General features: G+C 42.8%; 1 protein-coding gene across 1 annotated transcript in view; it reads right to left on the minus strand.

Moving 5' to 3' along the window:
- TANK (TRAF family member associated NFKB activator) overlaps window positions 1-25,581 on the minus strand; it is a 197,314-nt gene that overhangs the window by 161,624 nt on the left and 10,109 nt on the right. The window lies entirely within an intron of this gene.

The raw sequence follows: 25,581 nt of genomic DNA on the forward strand, positions 1-25,581 counted from the left end.
CTCTCTCTCTCCTACTCTCTATTGGTCAGCACTCACACTTCTTGTGCCTTTCTCTCGCCAAGCAGTGGTCCTTCACTCTCACTTGGTGCTTAATGGTAGCAGCGGCACATCCTGGGTAGATTTGTCCCAGGCCAAGCAGAAGAAAATCGCTCGACTTCCTCCATTCTCTCCACACACAGGCCGATCCCTGAAGTGTGGGTGTCAGACTTCTCTCACTTGCACAGACTTAGACTAACACTCCAACAAACTCCAAGACTCCCTAGGATAGCACCCTTGCAAACACATATATAAGACATAGTCACATAGACACATAAAGTGATACATTTTCCAGACATTAACGCATTCAATCACATAATTCTGATACATACTACACATAAGACACTGACATGACAATGGCACCAGACAGACATATAACATTATGGAGGGGCCCCACACAAGCACTATGAATTAATGTTATATTTGCTTTGAGTCAGGAGAGCGGTTCCGTTTCTTATTTATCTACTGTATTGCAGGCCTTAAGGCAGTAAGGTCCAAGAATTAGCACACAAAAAACAAATGTAGCAATCTTTAACTTGACACTTAATGCATTAAGAATAGTTCTGTGCCATATCTTGTTTGCCTGTCACATCTGTCCTGGTCTATCGACATAATCATAGAACGGTAGAGTTGGAAGGGACCTCCAGAGTCACCTGGTCCAACCCCCTGCTCAGTGCAGGACTCACTAAATCATCCCAAACAGATATTTGTCCAGCCTTTGTTTGAAGACTTCCATTGAAGGAGAACGCACTACCTCCTGTGGTAACCTGTTCCACTCATTGATCACCCTCACTGTCAGAAAGTTTTTTCTAATATCTAATCTGTGTCTCCTCCCTTTCAGTTTCATCCCATTGCTTCTAGTCTTTCCTTGTGCAGATGAGAATAGGGTTGATCCCTCTGCACTGTGACAGCCCTTCATGTATTTGTAGACCACTATTAAGTCTCCTCTCAGCCTTCTTTTTTGCAAACTAAACATTCCCAGATCCTTGAACCATTCCTCATAGGACATGATTTGCAGACCGCTCACCATCTTGGTAACTCTTCTCTGAACTTGCTCTAGTCTGTTTATGTTTTTTAGTCAGACTAAGGAAGAGTAGAGGGGGATAATTACCTCATTGGATCTAGACTCTATGTTTCTCTTAAAACACCCCAGAATTGTTTGCCTTTTCGGCTGCTGCATCACATTGTTGACTCATGTTCAGTCTATGATCTATTAGTATACCCAAGTCTTTTTCATATGTGCTGCTGCTTAGCCCAATTCCTCCCATTCTGTATGTGCTTTTTAAATTTTTCTTGCCCAGATGTAGGACTTTGCATTTCTCCTTGTTAAATACCATTCTGTTAGTCGCCACCCATTGTTCAAGCTTTTCTAGATCTTTTTGAATACTCTCTCTCTTCCCTAGTGTTATCTATCCCTCCTAGCTTTGTGTCGTCGGCAAATTTGATCAGTTTCCCATCAATTCCCTGATCAAATTTGCTGACGATAAGGCCTCATTCACACAAGTATATATACGCGGCTAGTGTTGCCGGCTAAAAAAATCACGACCATCTGAAGCATTGGTTTCAAATGTATTTGTTCAGATGAGTGATTTTTTAGCCGCCTAAAATCATTGTGCCAGGAATAATAGAACATTGGCGACCAACTTTATACCATGAGTGAAAAGATAGGTCTTGACCTATCTTTTGCCGAGATACACTGGAGGCTCCCATAGGCTTCTATGAGAGCTGAAAAAAAGGAAGAGGGATGGAGTTTAGTTGCGTCTATTTAACCAATTAAAGTCATTCCAAGGATTTCTGCCAACCATGGGATTTCCATGCAGTGTATATTTTCACACTAATTTAGATTGGGACTTGATAGCAGCTATTCTTCATAAATGTGATTTTTGCCCGCAGTGTGGCAAGCATAACAATGCATACGCTCGTGTGAACAAGGCTTAACAGTGGTAAAGTCTAGGAGCTAGATACCGGGACAGACTGGGTAACGAGTGCATGGGAGACTTGTAGTAGCTAGACAATGGAAATGATACCCTAACAAGGGTAAATAACCAAATATAACCAAATAACTGTTCGCCTTGAATGACCCCAACTAGACCCGCTTCTAAGCGGAGCACCCAACCTTAAAAAGGCAACCCCACTACTCGAAAGAAGCAAAGTCTAAAGTCAGAGAGGAACAAGGCAGGTATCCAGGGAAACAAACTAAAATGCAAAACTAATGACACCCTACACCATAATAAGTAACACAGAGTACACTGAACACACAACATCATACATTGATGTATAACTGTCAGCCTCTGCAAGGAGGAGCTGGTTTACATATTCTTAAAGCCACAGTAATAAGCTGGCTGAGCTGTAAATCCCCTCAGCCAGCCTATCAGTGCTAGACCTAAAGCGAAAAGGTTCTCCCTCACCATCTAATGTCGAAATGACAATGAGTATGCACATCATGTGGACCAGGGCTGACGTTGTGGCCGGCAGCACCATGACATTGCTTTTCAATAACTTTTCAATGTTATTGTTAAGTTAACTTATTGCAGCAAGTTATCACAGTTATGTTAGAGGGAGTCTGTCACTTACTTTTAGCCCAATAAGCTAAGCTTATGGGCTGAAAGTAGGTTACATGTGGAGTCCGGGGATGTAAGTTTGATATTTATCTTTCCCATCGTTTCCCTGATGTCAGCAATGGAAGCCGCGACTGAATAAATCCCAGGCAGACTACTTAGCAGCACTGCTCAATGCATTCAGTAGTGGCTATCACACTGGAAGAACAAAAGAAAGGAAAGGTAAATATAAAAGTTACTTCCCCGGACTCAGCGGCTCACCTGCTTTTAACCTATAAACTTAGCTTATAGGGCTGAAAGTAGATGACAGATTCCTTTTAAACGTTGGTACATCTGTAAATCATTTCACCTTAAGATGAGTGCGTTCAGTACGCTATTTCATTTATAGTAAATATTAGCTATAAAGTCGAAACAGGTTTCTCTAATTCTATGTATTATGTTTGGTAAATAACCTTTGAAATCAGTGATATGGCTAAAGCCGTGCATCTCCTGGGTTTTTTGGCCCAGAGCCCCAGATTCCTGGTTAAAAGCCAGTTTCACTGAAACAGAGTACGTTAGGCCGAAAACAGACATATGTCCATCTGGTTCAGCCTCTTTTATCAAGTTGGCCATCACCACGTCCTCAGGCAGAGAGTTCCATAGTCTTACTGCTCTTACAGTAAAGCAACAATACAAAATGGCAGCAGTACACCTCAATGTGAGGGGAGGTATACTCCGGGTGAAGAATGCAGGCTCAAAAAGATAGGTCTGAATCCAAGACCTATATAATCCAACATAGTCCCTACAGTATTAGAGCCACATCAGGGATTCCAACAGCACAGTACTCACATAATTGAGTGCCCCATCTGTATTGAAAAGTGCGCAAGCAGACAACGTTTTGACTGACAAGCACTCTTTTTCCAGTCTAAAAAGTAATTATCTGCTAATTTTGATATTGTATGAAGATCTTTGCACACCTGCACTTTAGGTAATGGCTCGTTTTGGGTTAATTTCCTCTTATTGGGTGGATTTTCAATCAGTTTTAATGTGTTTATGTTGGTGATTGGTTCAAATTTTAACTTGTTTGTATTTGAATGTTGTGGTGATCTATTGTTGGTATGGACTGGAAAAAGACTGCTTGTCAGTCGAAACGTTGTCTGCTATGCTCTTACAGTAAAGAACGCCCTTTTGTGTCAGGGAATCCTTGAGTGGACTTGAGTGCACTGATATGTCCTTCTTGAGTAACGGTGCCCAAAACTATCCACAATATTCAATGTGTGGTCTGCCCAGTGACTTCTAAAGAGGAAGAACAAAGTTCTCGTCATGCGCCCAAAAACAGATATCCCTGTTTGTCCTGTGTTCAGAAACATAATATTGTGGCCCTAATAGTATGTCTGTATGCACAATGGGGCCCAAACTAGATCCATTTGCATTCTGTCCTTTCTTATGTTAATTACTTTGCAAAATTTTGTATCACCTGCAAATATTGATACTTTACTGTGCAATCCTTATACCAGGTCATTAACAAATCTATTAAAAAGAATAGGGGCCAGTAATGATCCCAGTGATACCCCAGTAGTAACGGTGACCCAACCAGAGTATGTACCATTAATAACCACCCTCTGCTTTCTATTACTGAGACAGTTACTTACCGTAACGTCTTACACACATTCTCACCCTGACCAAGGATTCTCATTTTATATACCAATTTTTTATGCAGCAAACACTTTGGAAAAGTCTAGATACACAAGATCCAGTTGCTCTCCGCTAGTCTAGAACTTACCTCCTCATAGAAGCTGAACAGATTGGTTTGACAGGAGCGATCTCTCATAAACCCATTCTGATATGAGGTTATACAGCTCTTTTCCTTGAGGTTCTCCAGGATAGCTTCTCTTAGAAACCCTTCAAACTTTTTACCCCCAATAGAAGTAAGACTTACCGGCCTGCAGTTTCCAGGGTCACTTTTCAACCACTTTTTGAATATTGGCACCATATTGGTTATGTCAATCCAGTGGAACAGACCCTATCACTATAGAGTACTTAAATATGAAAAACATTGATGTATCAAATTACTTAATTCTCCCCAGGTGTGTATGCCATCAGGACCTGGTGATTTGTCTATTTTAATCTTTTTAAGGTAACTGCACTTCTTCCTGGGCTAAACTGGTGACATTTAACATGGGATGAGCTGTGGGACAAATGATGCTCGACACTCCTTTTAGTGATGATCGCTCCTGTGCTGTTACGCAGGAGCGAATAACATTGGCATCATTCACATTGCTGCCAGAATGGAGGCAAAGTGGGCTGGGGAGTATTCCACATCCATTCAAAGTAAGCACACAGTCGTTCAAAAGTGAGCGACTGATGTTTACACTGAATGGCCCTTTGTTCAGTTTTCTGTATGCAGGAACCGAACGATTAAACAATTCATGTGAGTGGCTGTCTCATCGGTGTCCCTCACAGGTGTAATTAGCTCCCTCATTTGGTACTCTGCTACCTGCATGGTGAGAGGATGCAGCTATCTGCCCCCCTTAGTTAGTAAGTATATGGCCATTTTCTGTGATTGTTTTTATGTTTTTATATTTCCCCTTCTGTGACATATTTATATTAGTGTAGGGACTCACTACAAGCTCACGGTTAGTGAGCTGATGTATCTTGGCCAAAATCCATCTAATCCTGCATTTATTATCTATTATTCACATGCAGTGTGGTTGAAAAACGCCAGGGGGAGCCCAGGGTGGCAGTACCTATGTGGTTCACGTTTTGAGGTGCAGGGCAATCCGCCAAACTATTATAGAGTCATTGATAGGTTGCTGGTCTGCATGGTGGACTACATGTATCAGAATGGTCTGCCACTTTGCATCCACTCTGTGTGGGAGTATACACCAAGCAGCCACCCCCTCTATATTAAGAGGCTGTGTGAGTGGCTATCTCATCGGTGTACCTCACAGGTGTAATTAGCTCCCTCATTTGGTAGTCTGCTACCTGCATGGTGAGAGGATGCAGCTATCTGCACTCCTTAGTCAGTAAGTATACGGCCGTTTTCTGTGATTGTTTTTATGTTTTTATATTTCCTTTTCTGTGACATATATATGGTAAATGGAAAAAATGCAATTGCACCATTTTGTTAGTTTTTATGGCATCCACAATGCAGAAAAAAATACAAGTAAACTTTATTCTGCGGGTTAGTATGATTATGGCTATACCAAATTTATATGCTTGTTATATTTTCCTACTTTAAAAAAGTAAATAAACTTTTAAAACAAAAAAAGACCTGTTACTTTTTACATTTTTGATTTGGCTGTGTGAAGGTTCATTTTTTGCAGAGTGATTTTATTAGTACCATTTTGGGGTACATAAATCTTTTAAATCAATTTTTCAATTGTTTTCAGACCCAGAGTACGGTTTAAAAATGTTTTAAAAATAAATAAATCTTGTTATTTGTATAGTGCCAACTTATTCCAGAACGCTTTCAGGTAATTTATTTAGAACCCCCTACCAACACCACCAAGCTAAGTACTCATTTTATAAACCACTGAAGGATGGAGGGCTGAGTCAACCAGGAGCTGGCTACCTGCACCATTGAACTTGCAACCACTTGTTTGCTTGTACTGTACACGGCAATACTTCAGTATTGCCATATATAGTAATTTTCAAAGTTGCCCACTAAGCCTTGCCACAGGCAAGGATTAATAGGCATACATGCACGGCAGACATGGAAGCCTTCACTGGGCTCCAAGGTGTCATGTTGCCACCCTGTGATTGCATCCCAAGAGGTTGATGGGATAGTAGAGGGGCCCAGCATTCATACAGTTTACTGCTGAAATTAGACCTAACTCCCACTGCAGCAGTTGCTGGTGACTGTCACTGACAAAAACAGCTTCATTGATTGGATTACTGTGGCTGACCAGTCCTGAGATCCCCAAGTGCAATGCTAAATTTTGCCTGTAGTGCTGTGAACATATTGCCATTGAAGAAGTTGGAGCAGTAGAAAAATATTCACCAAAGCCATGAATCATACTTTACCATTAGGCAGTAATATAGATGAAACTGCGTGTGGAAAATACTTAGAAAATACTTCTTGCCTCAGTGAGTAGTGTTAGTTGTGACCTTCAAAGTGGAATGGTATGGAGTATCCTCCATGTGTAAAATAAAGTCCATAAACTATTTACTAAGTCTAGGATGAAGGAATTGGCTATTGTGCACAAAACATTGACCACAACTCTACATAAGGTGATGCTAATGGTGCCTTGCAGGCAATAAAAGAGCCTGGCCATAGCAATATACTTGTATTTACATAGACAGAATCCTTGCATTCACGTGCCAGAATCCAGGAGATGCCATTTTAAAGGAGGAGAAATTTGTATAATAACAATAATGTCCATGAATGGGGCTAACACTTTTATGATAGCTAGCTCTTTCCCTTAGGGTATAATGGAAAGAACTGTCATGTGCCCATCCAACTCTCCCAAGGATCTCCTCCTCTTAGCGGCATATGGCGGCTATCTTATGCTTCATTATGACCATCAAGAGACTAACATACACCATCAAATCATGATTCCTATTTTTGTTGAAGAGTCATCCTTCTTTGTGTTATAGATTTTTCAAAAGTTGAGTTTCTTGTAGGAATTAAATGTCAAGTTTGGTCTAAAAGTAGACGTCAATATTGGCAAATGTTTTTTATTGGTAGAACAGATCTTACGTAAATGTTAATAACGGGTTTTTGCTTTGTTTAAATTTTGAGGTTTTCCCACCTCAAACATTTTGATATTCGCAGTTTATGGCATAAATGTCGCCCAGAGGTGAGACTCTCATATTTTGGGAGAACCAGGTCTTCTGACTCCCATTTGTGAAGCAAATTGGTAACCAGTTGCATAATTCTCATTAGACAGTTGGCTGCAACTGCACAATAATGTCATTACAATATTGAGTTAAGAGCACTTTAGACAGGACAATTGTCAGCTGTTGAAGCACCTGACAACCATTACAACGACTATCGTTCCTTTGCTTTTACACAGGAAAAGTAGTCATTCAATGACTAAAGATTAGAGATGAGCGAACGTACTCGGTAAGGGCGATTTCGCAATCGAGCACCGCGATTTTCGAGTACTTCACTACTCGGGTGAAAAGTACTCGGGTGCGCTGTGGGGCGGGGGGTTGCAGAGGGGAGTGGGGGGTAGCAGCGGAGAACAGGGGGGAGCCCTCTCTCTCTCCCTCTCCCCCCCACTCCCCGCTGCAACCCCCCACTCACCCACAGCGCACCCGAGTAGTGAAGTACTCGAAAATCGCGGTGCTCGATTGCGAAATCGCCCTTACCGAGTACGTTCGCTCATCTCTACTAAAGATGCATTCGGACAGTTTATGATATGTCTGCACTGCTCAATGTCAAGTGCTATTATTATGAAACAAATGCTTGGGAGCAACAACAGCTCAGCTGCTATAGAGGTGAAACCTGAAGCATCTGTGCTCCAGTGTAATATCTTCCAAACGCCCATTCCCATTCACTGTGAACAGGCAGTCAGTCATTCAAAGATGAACAACTGCTTGTTTAAACGGGCCGACATTCGCTTAGTTTTTAGGTAAGCTGAAAGCCGAGTAACTCCAACAAGTGAGTGATTCTTGCTCACTTAGGGCTCCTGCACACTTGCATTTTTCTTGCACGTTTTTTTCACGCAATTGTCAATGGGACTTTCTAATGTTAAAAACGCATTGCACAAAATTTGCAAAGCACCAACTTGCGATGTGTTTTTAACATTAAAATGTCCAACTGACAATCGTGTGAAAAAATGCAGCGATATCGTGTGAAAAAAAAGCGCAAGAAAAACGCATGTGTGCCGGAGCCCTTACCCTGTTAGATCCCTTGTTTATACAGAACGACAGTTGTCCGCAATCACTCTTTTAAACTTTTTTTTAGAGTCGACTGTCGGCCCGTGTACAAGTTCCCTAAGTCAACAATATTTTTCTATTCATTAGAGGGTGGAAACCACGTCAGTTTATAGATATCAGTGATGTTCTTAAATCTTACAGAAGGCACGTTCTGGCTTATGTACTGTATATAGTTCCCAAAAAAAGGGCAACGTGCATTCAATATGCTTTTGTTCCTTTATAAATCTTCTATTGCAGTTTATTTTTGTCTAACAAGCATTTTTCATGCATCCAATTTAGTGGTGGCAAATGTCACTATTGCACATTATTTGTAGCCGTCAGAGAGGAGACCGGAAAATCTTGATGTTCCGCATCAACTGGCTTCAACCTAGTTGTGAAAAACTGATGAGTTTTTTTTCTAGTTCATTGGTGAATTAGAACTGACTTGTGAGCCTTGACCAACGCTACATTCACTGGCGGATAAAATAGACTCTAGCACAGAGCATTGCAGAGCAGAGAAAGGCAGTCATGAATGAAGAAGCCATGGCAGCGTAGAAGCGCGATAAGCAATGGTGGCTTCTATCATCATTCTTTATGTTGCTTCTGCAGCACCAACATATGTTGTACAGAGGTTGTCACCATTCACTTCAGTCATTTTCCTAATAGAGCTCACAATCTAATTTCTCCTATCTCAAACACAGTAGAGCCAGTCCCATAAGGAACCAGTAAACCTGTTAGTATCTTGATGAAAACGGTGCCTTGGGCAGGAGACTCTGTGCTGTTGCTGCTTTGTTATTTTGGGCCTTGGGCTTTTGGGGTTAATAGGGCAAGCAGTCTTTTGATGCACCACATGCATCATAGATAGCCACTTCAGCTAACCTCATCTAAACTTAGATAGCTAGCTACAGGTTAGGTTAATAGCTATTTTAGCACCTGGGGCAACTATCAGAGATTAACCCCCCCTATAGCTAGATAGATAGCCATAGTACAGAGCAGTAGAGGTTCGCCCCGTGTGGGCATCTCATAGGCTATATTGAGCCATTTTTGGTGTCCATTTCTCATGACCAGTTTTGTTTCTGAAACCAATTTTGGTTCCTAATGAGTCATACATGATGAAACGCGTCAAACTGGTTATATAAAACGATATATTCACAGAACAGAGCTACATGTACAACAGCCATTGTGCTAAGAGTATATACAATTTTACCCAAATATCAGTACTCTATCTATGTGGCAACCGGCATATTTCTATCGCAGCATCATAGGGGAGAACCTACAAACTCCATGTAGATGTTGCCTTTGGTCACATCCAGAATCCAGAAATCCAATGCTGCAAAGAAACAGTGTTAACACTGAGCAAACCACTATTATGGAAAAAAGCATGCAAAAAATTGCAATTGGGTCAACCATATGTATCTAGCTTCTTAAAAGTTAGATAGGAGTTCAGGGACGTAGCTAAAGGCTCATGGGCCTGGGTACAAAAGTTTATCTTGGGGCCCCTCCAACTTCTCTTAACTCCTTAATGCAAGAGGCGTAACTTGAAGCTTCTGGGCCACAATACAAAACCTGTAACAGGGCCCCAACTATAATGCTTAATTCATAGCACTGAGCTCCCTATATGGAGAAAAGAGACCTTATGGGCCCCCTAAGGCTCCTGGGCCCGGGTGCACCCACATCCCCTGCATCCCCTATAGTTACACCAGTATAGGAATTCATCTGGTGTACTGTACTGGATTTGGCTCCTTCATAATAATTTTCCTTTGCATGCTGCATGTACTGTATGGTTTGCACATGGATAAGAGCAAGAGCTATTGAATAGAGATTTTATGTAGCCGTCAACCTTCGACAGTAGTTGAGTCTCAATAGACATTTCATGTTGGATGACACTATGTCAATGGCTTCCCATTCACATCTGCATGAACTAAATGCTATTATTTGTGGTGTTATATTTTTAGTTTCATGTTGAGAGGAGTCTGTATAATGATCAGTATTGTTCGGAATGGATGTGGCTGCATCTAAACATATCCTTCTTCAGAGTGCCCCCATCCTCCGCCTGTATAGAGCCTTGCATATCATTCACAGCTCCTAATGACAATCATTCTTCCCCTCATTTGCATGGATTCAGAAAAGTTGAACACTAGCCAAATCCTCCCATTCAAATATCACTTAAAAAGCTACTTGTTCAGCTTCATCCCATGTTGCTGCCAACTCTAATCAGGCTATGCTAGCTATTTGCCTTGTTACATACTGAATGTTGGTCGCAACTTGCAGGGGAAAAAAATCTTTATTTTATTATAAGGAATATGACATATTTTTAATGGCATTTTTGTAACCGGAAAAAAAAAAAGGAGTGACGCATTTCAGGATGTTCATTCTACTGCCAGGCATGGTGCTGGCATGACTGGTATTATACTTTCTAATTAACATAAGTGAACAAACAGACTTTGTAGGAGAATTTCCAGAGAATCAGAGAGAATATAATTTTCTATTTTGTAAATATTGTTGGAGGGCGCGAAGCTGCGCCATAACAAATCTGGATGTTTTGTATATTTGCTTTGCTATTCTTATTTGTCACAAAACTGCCCATCAACCATGATACCATGACAGTCATTAAGAGCTTCATGGATATTCTGGAGCATTTCCCTTTTATATAAAATATTAATCTGCACAGTAGGTGTAGGACCTTGAGTTGTCTTGTCTGGTTTTTAAGGCCTCCTGTCCATGGGCATAGCGATATCCCTCGCCCCTGCTCTCTGCCGTGGGAGCCGCCGCCGGGTAGCAGGGAAGAGCTGACAGCTCTCCGCGTGGAGCCTATCAGACAGGAGAATCACGGCAAATCGCAGCATGCTGCCATTTAAATCCCACGAGCGGAGGATCGCTATGATTCTCTGCTCGTAGATAGCGGGGCTGCGCTTTCCATATTAGTCTATGGAAAGCATTCACTGCGTTTCCTGCGGCCGGATTATCACCGCGGGAAACGCAGTGAAAAATCGCCTGTGGACAGGAGGCCTTAAACTTCCACAGAAATACCTATCCAGAGGCCAAAAAGATCTTTCCAGTGTTGCACAGGGCTATGCATTTGGAGTATGCTTGTTCTAGGGCTAAAATAACCGGGTGACTGGTGTAATATGATGTTGAATGTACAGCATGACGAACCACTACTCCTTCAGCCAGAAGCGTAACTTGAAGCTTCTGGGCCCCAATGCAAAGTCTGTAACAGGCCCCAAAATGTAATGCTTTATTCATAGTACTGGGCTCCCTATATAGAGAAGAGAGGCCTTAAGAACATTCTCTACCATGTGTGAGCAAATAAGACACCAAATGCGTTTTGCCCTAAACATCTGATCTGCAGTTTAGGGTGAGCAGCAAATTGGTCCTGTTTTCGTTGATGGCAACCTGAATCGTGACCAATATCTGAGCATTTTGGTGGATGAATGACTTGATGACTTGACACGTGAGCAAAGTCAACTGGTTTGATAACAGTACGATGGTGCATTCCTGGAGAGACGTGTTTTCATGGTTTTCAGCTCAGTTTGGAACCTGCTGGATTGGACAACATGGCCCTATTCCTTGGCCATAATGATCCCCAGACATGACCCTTCTGGCTTTCCTCCTGTGGGACAACCTTAAGGTAGCGTTCTACACCAATATTGTGCAGCATATCATGATGCTAGCAAACGAGAGAGACAAATGTCACCGGTTTGTAAAATAGTGACCCCAAAAATATTACGGGCCGTCTATTCCACCACACTCAACTATGTACATCTTTGTATTAGCCGCTATTGGCGGTCAATTAAAGAATATGTGCAATATAATAAAGCTCACTTTTTGCTTGAAGTCCTGTATTTGTCTTTTCCTTTACAGTTGTTGTAAAATAGTTTGTTATGCTATTTTGTATTCATTTGATTCCCATTGATTACTTTAGCGCTGGAACAAGCATGCTTCATATACATACCCTCAGACACTGCTGGAGAGATCTCTAGGTATTAGGTATTTCTGAGGACACCATGTAGTTGTTTCTTTGAAAATAAAATATCAACCAAAGTGACCACCAGTGTAGCTCCCACTGGCGTTTCCACCCAACTGTTCAATAACCTCTAGTAGTCACTGTGGGCAGCACCCTATTTTTAGGCTTTATTCAGTCGCGTTTTTACGTCAGCCAAAAATCCCGACCACCTGAAGCATTGGCTTCTAATGTATTCAGATGACCGATTTTTAGTCACGTAAAAACATAGCACAAAGGCGACTGAAATTGTCTACTGAATTTCTACACTGTTGACCTATATATGCTGATGATTCCTAGAGACTCCTATGGGAGCTGCAAAAAAGGGAGGGAGTTTAGCAGCATCCAAGCAGGGAAAAGCTTCAGGTGCCTGTATTTAGGCATTAGAATTCATTCTGAGGATTTATGCTGAGCAAGGGGTTTTCGGGCTGTGGTGTATTTTTTTCGCTAATACGTTGCACAAGGCCATGTGAATGGACGAGAAAACGCTAATTAAGAATCATAGAATGGTAGAGTTGGAAGGGACCTCCAGGGTCATCTGGTCCAACCCCCTGCTCAGTGCAGGATTCACTAAATCATTCTAGACAGATATTTGTCCAGTCTTTGTTTGAACACTTCCATTGAAGGAGAATTCACCACCTTCCATTGTTACCTGTTCTATTCATTGATCACCCTTACTGTCAGAAAGTTTTTTCTAATATCTAATTTGTGTCTCCTCCCTTTCAGTTTCATCCCATCACTTTTAGACTTTCCTTGTGCAAATGAGAATAGGGCTGATCCCTCTACACTGTGACAGCTTTTCAGATATTTGTAGGCAGCTATTAAAGGAGATGTCTCGAGGAAGCAGTTAATTTTTTTTTTTGCCCAGTCCCCCCCATTAAACACACATTACTAAGCCCCCCTGTAAATGACATTTCTAGCTGGTTCGTACTTACCGTTCCAGCGTTTCAGCAACTTATAAAAGTTTCCTCAAGATGGCCGCCGGCTCTTTCCCCGTCGCTCGCTGCAGCCCGACGTGCGCGCTCCCGAGACGCCGCCAGCTGTGTCTCCATGGCAACACGACGCCCCGCAGCCGCCGACCAGACGCCCACCGCCAGGCAGCAGGTAAGCGGCGCTAGCCCCCGGCTCCCCAGCGCTAGACCCTCAGCCCAGGTGAAGGCCCCGGAGCCCAGCGCTAGTTCCCCCGGCCTAGCGGCAGCCCCCCCCGGCGCAGCGACAGTCCCCCCCCCCCCGGCCTAGCGACAGCCCCCCCCATCGCAGCGACAGCCCCCCCGGCGCAGCCCGGCGCAGCGGCAGCCCCCCCCCGGCCTAGCGACAGCCCCCCCGGCGCAGCCCGGCGCAGCGGCAGCCCCCCCCGGCCTAGCGACAGCCCCCTCGGCCTAGCGACAGCCCCCCCGGCCTAGCGACAGCCCCCCCGGCGCAGCCCGGCGCAGCGGCAGCCCCCCCCGGCGCAGCGGCAGCCCCCCCCGGCCTAGCGACAGCCCCCCCGGCGCAGCGGCAGCCCCCCCCGGCCTAGCGACAGCCCCCCCGGCGCAGCGGCAGCCCCCCCCGGCCTAGCGACAGCCCCCCCGGCCTAGCGACAGCCCCCCCGGCGCAGCCCGGCGCAGCGGCAGCCCTCCCCGGCGCAGCGGCAGCCCCCCCGACCCCCGACCCATCACTTACCTGGGAGGCTTCTCGGGGCGGCTGGGCTGGGCTTCTCCGCTGGGCAGCTCCAGTTTCTGCACCTTCCTCTAACAGAGGAAGGTGCAGAATGGCCGCTTCAGCGCGCTCCCGAGCAGTGACAGCTCGTCTGCGCATGCGCAGAAGAGCTGTAGCGGGGAGCACACTGAAGCGGCTCGTGCTGAATGGAGAAGACCGGACTGCGCAAGCGCGTCTAAAAAAGCAAGCTGCCAGCGAATTTAGACGGAACCATGGAGACGAGGACGCTAGCAACGGAGCAGGTAAGTGGAATAACTTCTGTATGGCTCATATTTAATGCACGATGTATATTACAAAGTGCATTAATATGGCCATACGGAAGTGTATAACCCCACTTGGTTTCGCGAGACCACCCCTTTAAGTCTCCACTCAGCCTTCTTTTTTGCAAGCTAAACATTCCCAGATCCTTTAACCGTTCTTCATAGGACGTGATTTGCAGACCACTCACCATCTTGGAAACTCTTCTCTGAACTTGCTCCAGTTTGTCTACGTCTTTTTTTAAAGTGGTGTGCCCAGAACTGGACACAGCATTCCAGATGAGGTCTGACTAAGGAAGAGTAGAGGTTGATAATTACCTCACATGATCTAAACTTTATGCTTCTCTTAAAACATCCCAGAATTGTGTTTGCCTTTTTAGCTGTTGCATCACATTGTTGACTCATGTTCAGTCTATGATCTATTAGTATACCCAAGTCTTTTTCACATGTGCTGCTTAGCCCAATTCCTCCCTTTCTGTATGTACTTTTTTCATTTTTCTTGCCCAGATGTAGGACTTTGCATTTCTCCTTGTTAAATACCATTTTGTTAGTCGCTGCCCACTGTTCAAGCTTCTCTAGATCTTTTTGAATACTCTCTATCTTTCCTAGTGTTATCTATCCCTCCTAGCTTTGTATAGTTGGAAAATTTGATCTGATTCCCATCAATTCCCTCCACCAGATCATTTATAAATATCTTGAACACCACTGGGCCTAGCACAGGGCCTTGTGGTATCCCACTTGATATATTCTTCCACTTGGATGTGCAGCCATTTATGACCACTCTTTGAGTACGATAACTCCGCCAGTTGTGAATCCACCCAACAGCTGCCTTGTCAATTCCATATTTGTTCATTTTTTCAATTAGTATGGTATGAGATACTTTGTCAAATGCTTTACTAAAGTCAAGATATACTATATCAACTGCATTTCCCTGATCAATCATAGAAGGAAATTAGATTCATCTGGCATGACTTGTTTGTTACAAACTCATGCTGGCTCTGGTTAATTACTCCATTTTTTCCAAGTACTTGCATACATGCTGTTTAATAATATGTTCAAAGATCTTTCCCGGTATAGAAGTCAGACTCACAGGCCTGTTGTTTCCTGGATCCACCTTCTCTTTTTTGAAGATAGAGACAACATTTGCCCATTAAGCATTTCGTCGGGACTTGATTGCGTCTTTTCTTCACACGATTTTACGGTGCATACGGGCGACTATAAAAATGCATACGCTCGTGTGAATGAAGCCTTAAGTACATGCTGCTTGTCTCCCTGATGAGCTGTAATTGTTGTAAAGTCAATTGGAGAGATACTTAAGGGAAATCTTACATCCCCCTTACGTTGCCCGGCAGGGAATAATGACAAATACGCTGACTGCAACAGTCCATCACATACCTATCAGTATACAGCAGGGTGTACACAGGACAACTGTCGGGTGCATAGGCACCCAACAACAATCATAACTATTATTACTGCTTTCACACAGCAGTGATAGTTGTTCTATGAATGGAGGCTGAGAGGGCCGGAGATTGCTCTATCCACTCACCACCATTCACTGTAAATAGTTGAACAACTGCCTGTTTACTCAGGTCAATAGTTGCTTGGTTTTTAGTTCAACTGTGACAAGTGAGCGATTTGTCTCTCAGTGACCTATTAGTGGCTGCTTGTACATGGGACAGCTATTGCCTGAATTTGCTGTTTCCCATGATGATTCGGGTGATAGTTGCCCTATCTAACGGTACCCTAAGGCCTCATGTCCACGGGGAAAATCAGGCCCGCTACGGATTCTACATGGAGAATCTGCAGCGGGTCCCTCCTGCCCCGCGGACATGAGCGCTGAAAATAGGAATTTAAAAGAATTTACCCATCCGGAGCGGGCGGGGAAAGTCTCCTCTTCCTCACGGCCGGATCTTCTTTTTCGTCTGGCGGATGAACTCGTCACGCCGGCGGCACGTCGCCGGCACGTCGCCGACGTGCCGCGCGCATGCGCCGGGCACATCCACCGAGCCGAAGCAAGAAAGATCCGGCCGTGAGGAAGAGAAGACCTTCCCCGCCCGCTCCGGATGAGTAAATTCTTTTAAATTCCTATTTTAGGTCTCCCGCGGATCCGGACGGCTTCCATAGGCTTCAATAGAAGCCCGCGGGAGCCGTCCCCGCGGGAGACCCGCACGAAAATGGAGCATGGTCCAGATTTTTTCATGCTCCATTTTAAAAAAAATCACTTTTATTGACCATCCGCGGGTATTTATCTACCCCGCGGGTGGTCAATGCATCCCTATGGGGTGCGGATCCGCGGGCAGGAGAAGAGTTAAAATCTGCTGCGGATTTTAATTCTTCTTTTGCCTGTGGACATGAGCCCTAAGTGATAGACTGCAAAGTTTTACTTTGGAAACTTTCCATCAGTGGACCAAAGATGCCTGTGCAGTAACATGTAGAGGCTTGTCAATCAGTGCTTTGAGGAAGGAGGCGTGCGGGGGCAATGTACATATATGAATATTCACAAGCTGCATTGGACTCATCTCCAGTTAAGCTCCGCAAAGTTTCAAAGCTAAGATTTGCAAAACTACTAAACCTACTGGTATAAGTGACAGACTGTGGAAGTTAGTGTATCTGTCTATTTCTGCACCCCGGGCTGCTTAGGGAACATGGAATATTTCTTTTAAAGAGGTTTAAGCAGATGTTAATTTATTCACACATTTATGAGAGGAATAATGGAGGAACGACACAATGCAGAGTTTTAAGATGCTCTAGCATTGTTATTTCATAGGGAATACAAGTATTTACTAAAACAGACTTGTCAGGAGGGTCGATGGATCCACCTTTTGTTCATTAATTTCAGGATTACATTAGGGACTTCTGAGAATACAGTAGGTTCTTGTCTTGACACTTGGGACACCCTCTTCAGGGGAACCTCCTAGCAAATAGTCAGGGGAGGAAGAGTGAATTATCTAGTCATATACATTCTAAAATAGTTCCAATAAAAGTAGTGTTACTTCTGTGCAGTAATACTTTAGTCTATTGGCCTCAAGCATTATAACTAGAGATGAGCAAACTTTTCAAAAGTTCCATTGGGCCAGTTTGCCAAATCTCGTCAGCCCGAATTAGTTAGAACCAATACAGAAGTTCATAAAAACTCCTAATGTAGTATCCCAAAGTTGGAGTCCCACCGCATTGCTATTGTTATCTCATGTAAAGTGTGTATATGTATTTATAAATGTGTGTAATTATATGTATATGACTTTTAATGGTCCCTAATGTAGTATCCCAAAGTTGGAGTCCCACCGCATTGCTATTGTTATCTCATGTAAAGTGTGTATATGTATTTATAAATGTGTGTAATTATATGTATATGACTTTTAATGGTCCCTAATGTATTAATGTCTGGTGTTACTACCACCTAACACTGGATGACTGTGCAGAATACCACCTAACCTGCTCTCCCACCTGTCAGTCACCCCTAGCTAGTACTGGGAATAGAGAAAGAGAGTTTTCCCCTAGCTTAGGATTGGTTTAGGAGAAAGGTATAAAAAGTAGAGAGTGGGCGGGGCTAGACAGTCTAGTCCAGGCCTGGAGAGAGTCTAGGTCAGAGCAACCTGAGATAGAGACTGGGGAAAAATAAGAAGAACCTTCACGATAGCCAGTGCAATGGGGAACTTGAACATCTAAAGTGTTAGTACGAAATCAAGTTCATTCTGGTATGTCAGTTGGAGAAAGCAATAGAAGCAAGCAGTGTTAAGCCAGCCAGTAAGTCACTACTACCCCCATTATTGTTTATTTACTCACTTTTTATATTTTATTATTTTTGGCCGGAATGGGTCCCTAACCATATACGGACTGGCATCATGACAAATTAACCTCTCCCTGTACCCAATTCTGCGGTTAGGCTGGGTTCATACAGGGCAAATTTGCCGCTGAAATGCCTCCTAGATCTGTGTTGCTGCGCTAAGACTAGTATTGAACACTGTCTAAGAGCCATGGTGGTGGTAGGGATCCTTCAATAGCCATTGCTCAGTGGTTAGCACTGTTGTCTTGACTCTCTGGGGTCCTAGGTTCAAATATAACCAACATCTGTATGGAGTTTATATGTTGCACTTTTGTGTTTTTTTCTAGTTCACTTTTATCTCATCCTGTAAGGATGTCTAGTAGATGCGAACATCCACATATTTCCCATGCAGTGGCCACTGCAGGAGAAATTTAGTATTGCATATTATTGCACTATATGAGTGTTCATATAGTTGATAGCCTTGTCCAGTCCTCCACAGTGGGTATTACTCTTTACAGTGGTTCAATATTTGTTTGGGAATATTTATATGTGTACATCTACCTAATAGGGCATATGGAAATAATTTGTTTCAGTGGGACTATCCCATAATATAATCAGCAATACATACTTGTTGATGCTGAGCTGCAAAACTAGACTCATCAAAAAAACTAGAGAAACAAAAGGACTTTATTTTAATCCTGGATAACAATAGGTGGTGAAAGTGTGTTAGCAGGGTCGACCGCTGTCACTCCCAGAGATCATAAGAATGGCACACCGCCAAATGCCCCTAGTAAATGGAGCAGTACTGCACATGTGTGACCACCACTCTATTCACTCAAGTAGGGCGGATGGAGATAGCTGAGCACAGCACTTGGCTATCTTGAGACAATCTATGGAGCCGTGGTCATACATGTGCACCAGGTCTCAATTCACTAGGAAGACTTGGGACCATCATTCTTTGGATTCCTAGGGATCTGACCCCAGTGATCATACATTTATCACCTATGCTGTGGATAGGTGATAGGATAGGTGATAAATAAGCTTAGTAAGAAAGCACTTTAGGTGTTCCTGAAGGTAGTGTAAATGTGACTCCAAATGGGAAAAATCTGTCATTAGATTTCTCTGTTCATAATTCTCCTATTACTTTGAAGTATTCCCAGCACAAAATCCGGTGTCCATAGAAACATGCAATATTAAACATCTTACTTTTTCTAGATATTTGCTACAAACAAACATTTATAACATCTTGGCCATTTGTATGTCTGCAAAGCTCCATTGATATTAATTTTATGCAAAAATATAACCAGTTGTGTGAATCTGCTGCAGACGCCCCACAGATTAGCTATAAGAGGAAAGCGCTTTCTGCAGAGGAAATAAATCTTACAGCATGATTTGTACCAGAAAGCCCCCCACCGAGCTTTATGCAGACAAATCTGATCAAAGGTTCCAGATGCTTCCAAATTTTAAACATCAAACCTGTTGGAAACACTTTATAAACCAGTTGTCATACTTTGTAGCAAAAGCAAAAGTACACGGAAATTACCATATCAAAGCTTTGTTGCTTTGCACAGCAGTGCAAAACATTTTCATGCCCTAATCTCTTCAATGGGAACTTTTTAACTTATTGGAAATAAAACTGAATAATTTGAGCATGCAAGGTAACCCACCACAGCGTAACCGGATAAGGGAAAAGCTATCACTCACTTACCATAATTGCAGTAAGTTGAAGGAAGATATCAGGTGACATGTCTATGTATCATTGGCATGGTAATGGAGGTGGCAAATTCAAAGTGAGCCTCTGTTCATTGCAGAGGAACCAATAGAAGTAACTTTCTGCTTGTGAGGAAGGAGATGAGCCTCTGCAATAACATGCAGGAAAGTAAGAAGGGTCTACTGTATATTGTCAACTGCCAGAGGGAGAAGGAGACTGATTATGCCCAGAGCCCACCTCTACTAGGGGGACATAGGAAAACAAAAGATTAGAAAGGTGATATTGTTTATTTTTAAAGCACCATTAATTCCAAAGCGCTGTACAAAGGGCGGATGGAAACTACATAGTACAACATATCCAAACAATAGTTAAATCAGAGACAGCATGTACGGCAGTAAAGTAGTAGTTTAAAAGGACACTTTATTCCAACATGGTCCTAAGGAACAGCGATGTTTCGATCCAATAGTAGATCTTTATCAAGCCTGATGATCGTTGTGATAAGGCATTGCAGGACTTTTCCCCTGCAATGCCTTATCGCTTATTACAGCGATCATAGGTAATGGCAACCGGCCGGGCTCTCTGTGATTATATCGCGAGAACCCGACAATGTCACAGAGGGACATTGTCGGGTTCTCCCTCTGTGAACCCTTTCCATGACGCGATCTACATAGATCATGGCAGGGAAGGGGTTAACAGCAGGGGGGCGCATTTCCGATGCATCTCCGATGATTATGTGAGGAGTACACTAGGAGACAGTAGAGGAAGATGTCTTGCGAGAATCGGAGGTTATGTGTGGGGAGGTATTGGGCTATCAGGTCAGAGATGTATGGAGGGGACATGTTGTGGATAGCTTTGTATGCCATTGATAATAACTTGAACTGGATTCGCTGGGTAATAACTAGCCAATGAAAGGATTGGCAGAGGGAAGAGTCAGGAGAGTAACGGGCTAAAGGTGGATAAGCCAGCAACAGGGTTTAGCATAGATTGGAAGGGTGCAAGCATTAGACAAAGCAGAAGTAATATTGTCTGAGGAAAACTACGACATAGTGGGAATAATGGAGACCTAGTTGGAAGAAAGCTGTGACTAGGTGGTGAACTTACAGGGTCACAGTCTGTTCAGAAGGAATTGTAAAAACCCGAAAAAAAGGAGGGGTTTGTCTTTATGTAAAATCCTGTTTAACCCCTTAAGGACATGGTCTATTTTGGGCTTAAGGACGCAACGATTTTTGGTGGATTTTCATCTCTATTTTTCAAAAGCCATAACTTTTTAATTTTTTCGTCGACACGGACATATAATGGCTTGTTTTCTGCGTGGCGAACTGTAGTTTTTGATGGTGCTATTTTGGGTACATAGACTATATTGTAAAACTTTTATTATTGTTTTTTTTTATACCTAACTTGTACAGGACCCGACTAGAGGGACGGCCAATTTGGACTTAATACCTACCAACAGACCTGACAGAATAACAGGGTGCATATTGGGGGGCATGTGGGAAATAGTGACCATAATATAATGCATTTCAATTTGTCCTTCAAGAGAGAGTTTTATAGGGAAGCTACAAAAATGCTAAATGTTAGGAAAGTCAAGTTTGATTAGCTTAGTGATGCCCTTAACCTTATTGATTGGGATAATGTCCTCAAGAAGAAGAGTACAAACAATAAATGGGAAACGTTTAAAAACATCCTAATTACTTTTTATGAGCAGGTCATACCTTACAGGAATAACTTAGTAATAGGAGAAAACCAATGTGGTTTAATAAAGATGTAAAGGGGGTAATAAACAGAAAAAATAAAGCATTTAAACTACTAAAACAGGAAGGCAGCAAAGAAGCACTAAAAACCTATGAGGAAAAAAATAAAATGTAAAAATCAAATAAAAATTGCAAAGATGGAGACAGAGAAACTAATTGCCAAAGAGAGTAAAACTAACCCTAAATTGTTTTTTAACTATATAAATAGTTAAAAAAATAATACTGAAAGTGTTGGCTGTTTAATAAATAATGTAAGAGTAATTGTAGAGGGTGATGAGGAGAAAGCAAATCTATTAAATAGTTTTCTTCTCCAGTGTATTCACAGAGGAAAAGGAAATGTGAGATTAGATGTAATGTGATAATGTAAACTCTCCACTAAATGTTACTAGTCTCAAAAAGATTAAAAATAGACAAATGTTCGTGTCCTAATGGCATACACCCCCGGGTTTTAAGGGAACTAAGTAATGTGATACAGAGACCCTTGTTTCTTATATTGAAGGACTCTATAGTGACTGGGTCTGTTCCACTGGATTGCCGCATGGTCAATGTGGTGCCGATATTCAAAAACAGGTTTAAAGATGAACCTGTAAATCACAGGCCAGTAAGTCTTACCTCTATTGTAGGTAAAATGTTTGAAGAGTTTCTAAGAGATGCTATCCTGGAATACCCCGAGGAAAATACCTGTATAACTCTGTATCCTGATGGGTTTATAAGAGATTGCTCCTGTCAAACCAACCTCATCAGCTGCTACAAGGAAGTAAGTTCTAGACTAGAGTGAGGAGAGTCACAGACTTTTCCAAAGTGTTTGATACTTTGTCCCTATAGGAGCCCCTGGAGAGATGAACTGACACAGAAAAGCAATACAGAAATGAAAACAGAAGTACAACTGAAAAGGAAAGCGCAGCACTTATCTGGAAGTAGCAATACACCTAGCACAGAGGAGCTCCACTCTCCAACTCCTACTCTATGGAACTGAATAAGCAGTGGTGAGCAGAAGGGAGGGGTAACAATATAAAAGCTCTCCACACCTGGACTGGCAGAGCAATTAGAGAACCACACCCCGAACCTTCTCCCAGGAAGGACTAACAGTCAACATACACCATAGTGAGACAGCAACCAACAGTCTCTGCACATAACCCATGACCTGCATAACAAGGTGACAGGTCTTGGCTTGTGTCCAGGCCACCGTGCCACAACACTGCCGCGACAGTTGGTATATTAAATGAGAATGCTTGGTCTGGGAGAGAATGTGTGTAAGTGGGTAAGTAACTGGCTCAGTGATAGAAAGCAGTGGGTGGTTATTAATGGTACATAATCTGATTGGGTCACCATTACTAGTGGGGTACTGCAGGGATCGTTTTTGCGCCCTATTATTTTTAATATATTTACTAATGACCTGGTAGACGGAGTGCACAGTAAAATAACAATATTTGCAGATGACACAAAACTATGTAAAGAAATTAACACAAGAGAGGATGCAAGGCAGTTGCAAGAGGATCTGGATAAGTTAGGGACAGAAAAGTGGCAAATGAAGTTTAACACTGATAAATGTAAGGTTATGCTCATGGGCAGAGGAAATACAGGTCACCATTACACACTAAATGGGAAACCACTGGGAAACACTGACATAAAAAAGGACTTGGGGATTTTGGTTACCCATAAGCTTAATTGGAGCAGCCAGTGTCAGGCAGCTGCTGCCAAGGCAAGTAGGATCATGGGGTGCATAACAAGAGGTCTAGGGGCACATGATGAGAACATTGTTCTTCCTCTTTATAAGTCACTGTTTAGACCGCTGTCAGGACTCAAACTTGGGAGCTCCCATACTCCAGGCAGTGCCTCTTCTGATTGAGTTATCAGACCTCTGGATAGCACCCATGGTAAACCTTGCCCTTCTTCCTTGTCCCTAGTTCCATTCTCCTGCATTTCCCTGACTGGCTCTTACTTGTGTTTTCCCTAATTCATCTCCCTATATAAACCTGACCCTGTCCCTCTATCATTGCGTGTTTATTGAGCCCTCAGCATTTAAACCAGTCACTCCATATACCTGCTACCTCTAAAGAAGATTGCTCTCCGTGTACTGACCACTGACTTGTTTCCTGACTACTACGTCTCTGCTTAAATCCTCTGTACTGTATCACCCTCTCCATGTACCGGCCACTGGCTTGTTTCTCAACTATGTCTCTGCTGAAATTCTATGTGACACATTGCCATCTCGGTGTACCGACCCCCGGCTTGTCTGACCATGTTGCCTGCCCTTGCTGGATATGACCCGAGACTCCAATCTAGTGCCAGAATGCGACAACCACACATGGAAGGATATATCAGAGCTTGAGTAGGTACAAAGGCGGGCAACTAAAGCAAGAAACAGAATGGGCAGACTACAATACCCAGAGAGGTTATCAAAATTGGTATTATTTAGTTAGAAAAAAGACGGCTGAGGGGCGACCTAATGACAATGTGTAAATATATCAGGGGACAATACAGAGATCTCTCCCATCATCTATTTAATAAGGGGGCATCCTCTACGTCTAGAGGAAAGAAGGTTTCTACACTGATATAGAAGGGGATTCTTTACTGTAAGAGCAGTGAGACTATAGAACTCTCTGCCTGAGGACGTAGTGATGGCAAATTGGATTAAGGAGTTCATGAGGGAGCTGGACGCCTTTCTTGAACAATAGAATATTACATGTTATAATCATTAATAACTTCAAAATGGTTGGTGATCCAGAGAATATTCTGATTCCTAGATTGGAGTCAGGAAGGAATTTTTTTCCCTTAAATCGGGGAAATTGTCCTCTACCTCATTGGTTTTTTTTTTTTGCCTTCCTCTGGATCAATATTGGGGGGTAATAGGCTGAACTGGATGGACATATGTCTTTTTTCAATCTTACATACTATGTAAGTATATTATATCCTAGAAACACTGCAAAATACTTTGAGACATATGTTAACAGCATTTCTGAACTTTTAATATAAAAATGATTCATGGGATAACACCCTTAATTATAATTAAGCAACCTAGCTCATTACTAAGGTTTATTTAACTCTGGACAAAAATTCAGTTTACTGCTCTAGCCCTATATTTAAATACTACACTTGTAAAGGCAGAGTGGCTTTTATTGACATCGCCTCGCACCCAGCATTTTTGACACCTTTAAAGATGCAGAAACTTATCCATGGAAATGAGAGATCCCTACCTATAACTGGGGTGCTCGCCCTCATAAGGGCAACCCCACATCAGTAATCAGGGGCAACCCCATGTCAGGAACTTGGATTGACCATGCCTCTCCCTAATTAGTGACAGAGATAGTCACTAATTAGTGTTGGAGGTTAGATGTTATAATAAACAAACCACTAGTGAGCAAGAAAGAGATGACAAAAACACCCCAGATAGAAAGTAACAGAGCCTAGCAGTCTTAGTTCGACTACTTTGCAGGTCAGAATGAGGAAGTACTGAACTGGATCAGGAAATTGCATCAAACTGAGAAAATAAGCGGCATTCTCTGAAAAAAGGCATCGGGAAAAATATACATAGATTGAATCTTACTGGCTGGTTGGGACACCCATCTCCCAGCCAACCAATCAGACCACACACCAGCATAGAAGTGTCCTTGTCGGCGTCCAGCAGTGGGTTATGAAGACCAGGGCTAATGGTGTGACATCACCCCAGTCTCTCTCCCTTATCTCGGCTGGCAAATCATGGAAATTACCCTGCTTCATTTTCATTAGTTCCCAGAGTCCCTTTATCTTCTTTTTTTTAATTAAGTCATGTTCACACATGACAGATTTGTTACAGTAGTTTCAATCCCGGAATATCAGTTTTGTACATGTGAATGGGGTTGTTTCAGCATCCTGTGCATGGATTTTTGCAAGCTCCATTCAGATAAAAAAGACAGTGACATAAATTTCTTCTGAATTTGCCCTTTGAAACATAGGAATGAGAGCTACCACGTGTGCTGT

Source organism: Eleutherodactylus coqui, chromosome 8, assembly GCF_035609145.1.
Source record: "Eleutherodactylus coqui strain aEleCoq1 chromosome 8, aEleCoq1.hap1, whole genome shotgun sequence".
Taxonomy (NCBI): Eukaryota; Metazoa; Chordata; class Amphibia; order Anura; family Eleutherodactylidae; genus Eleutherodactylus; species Eleutherodactylus coqui.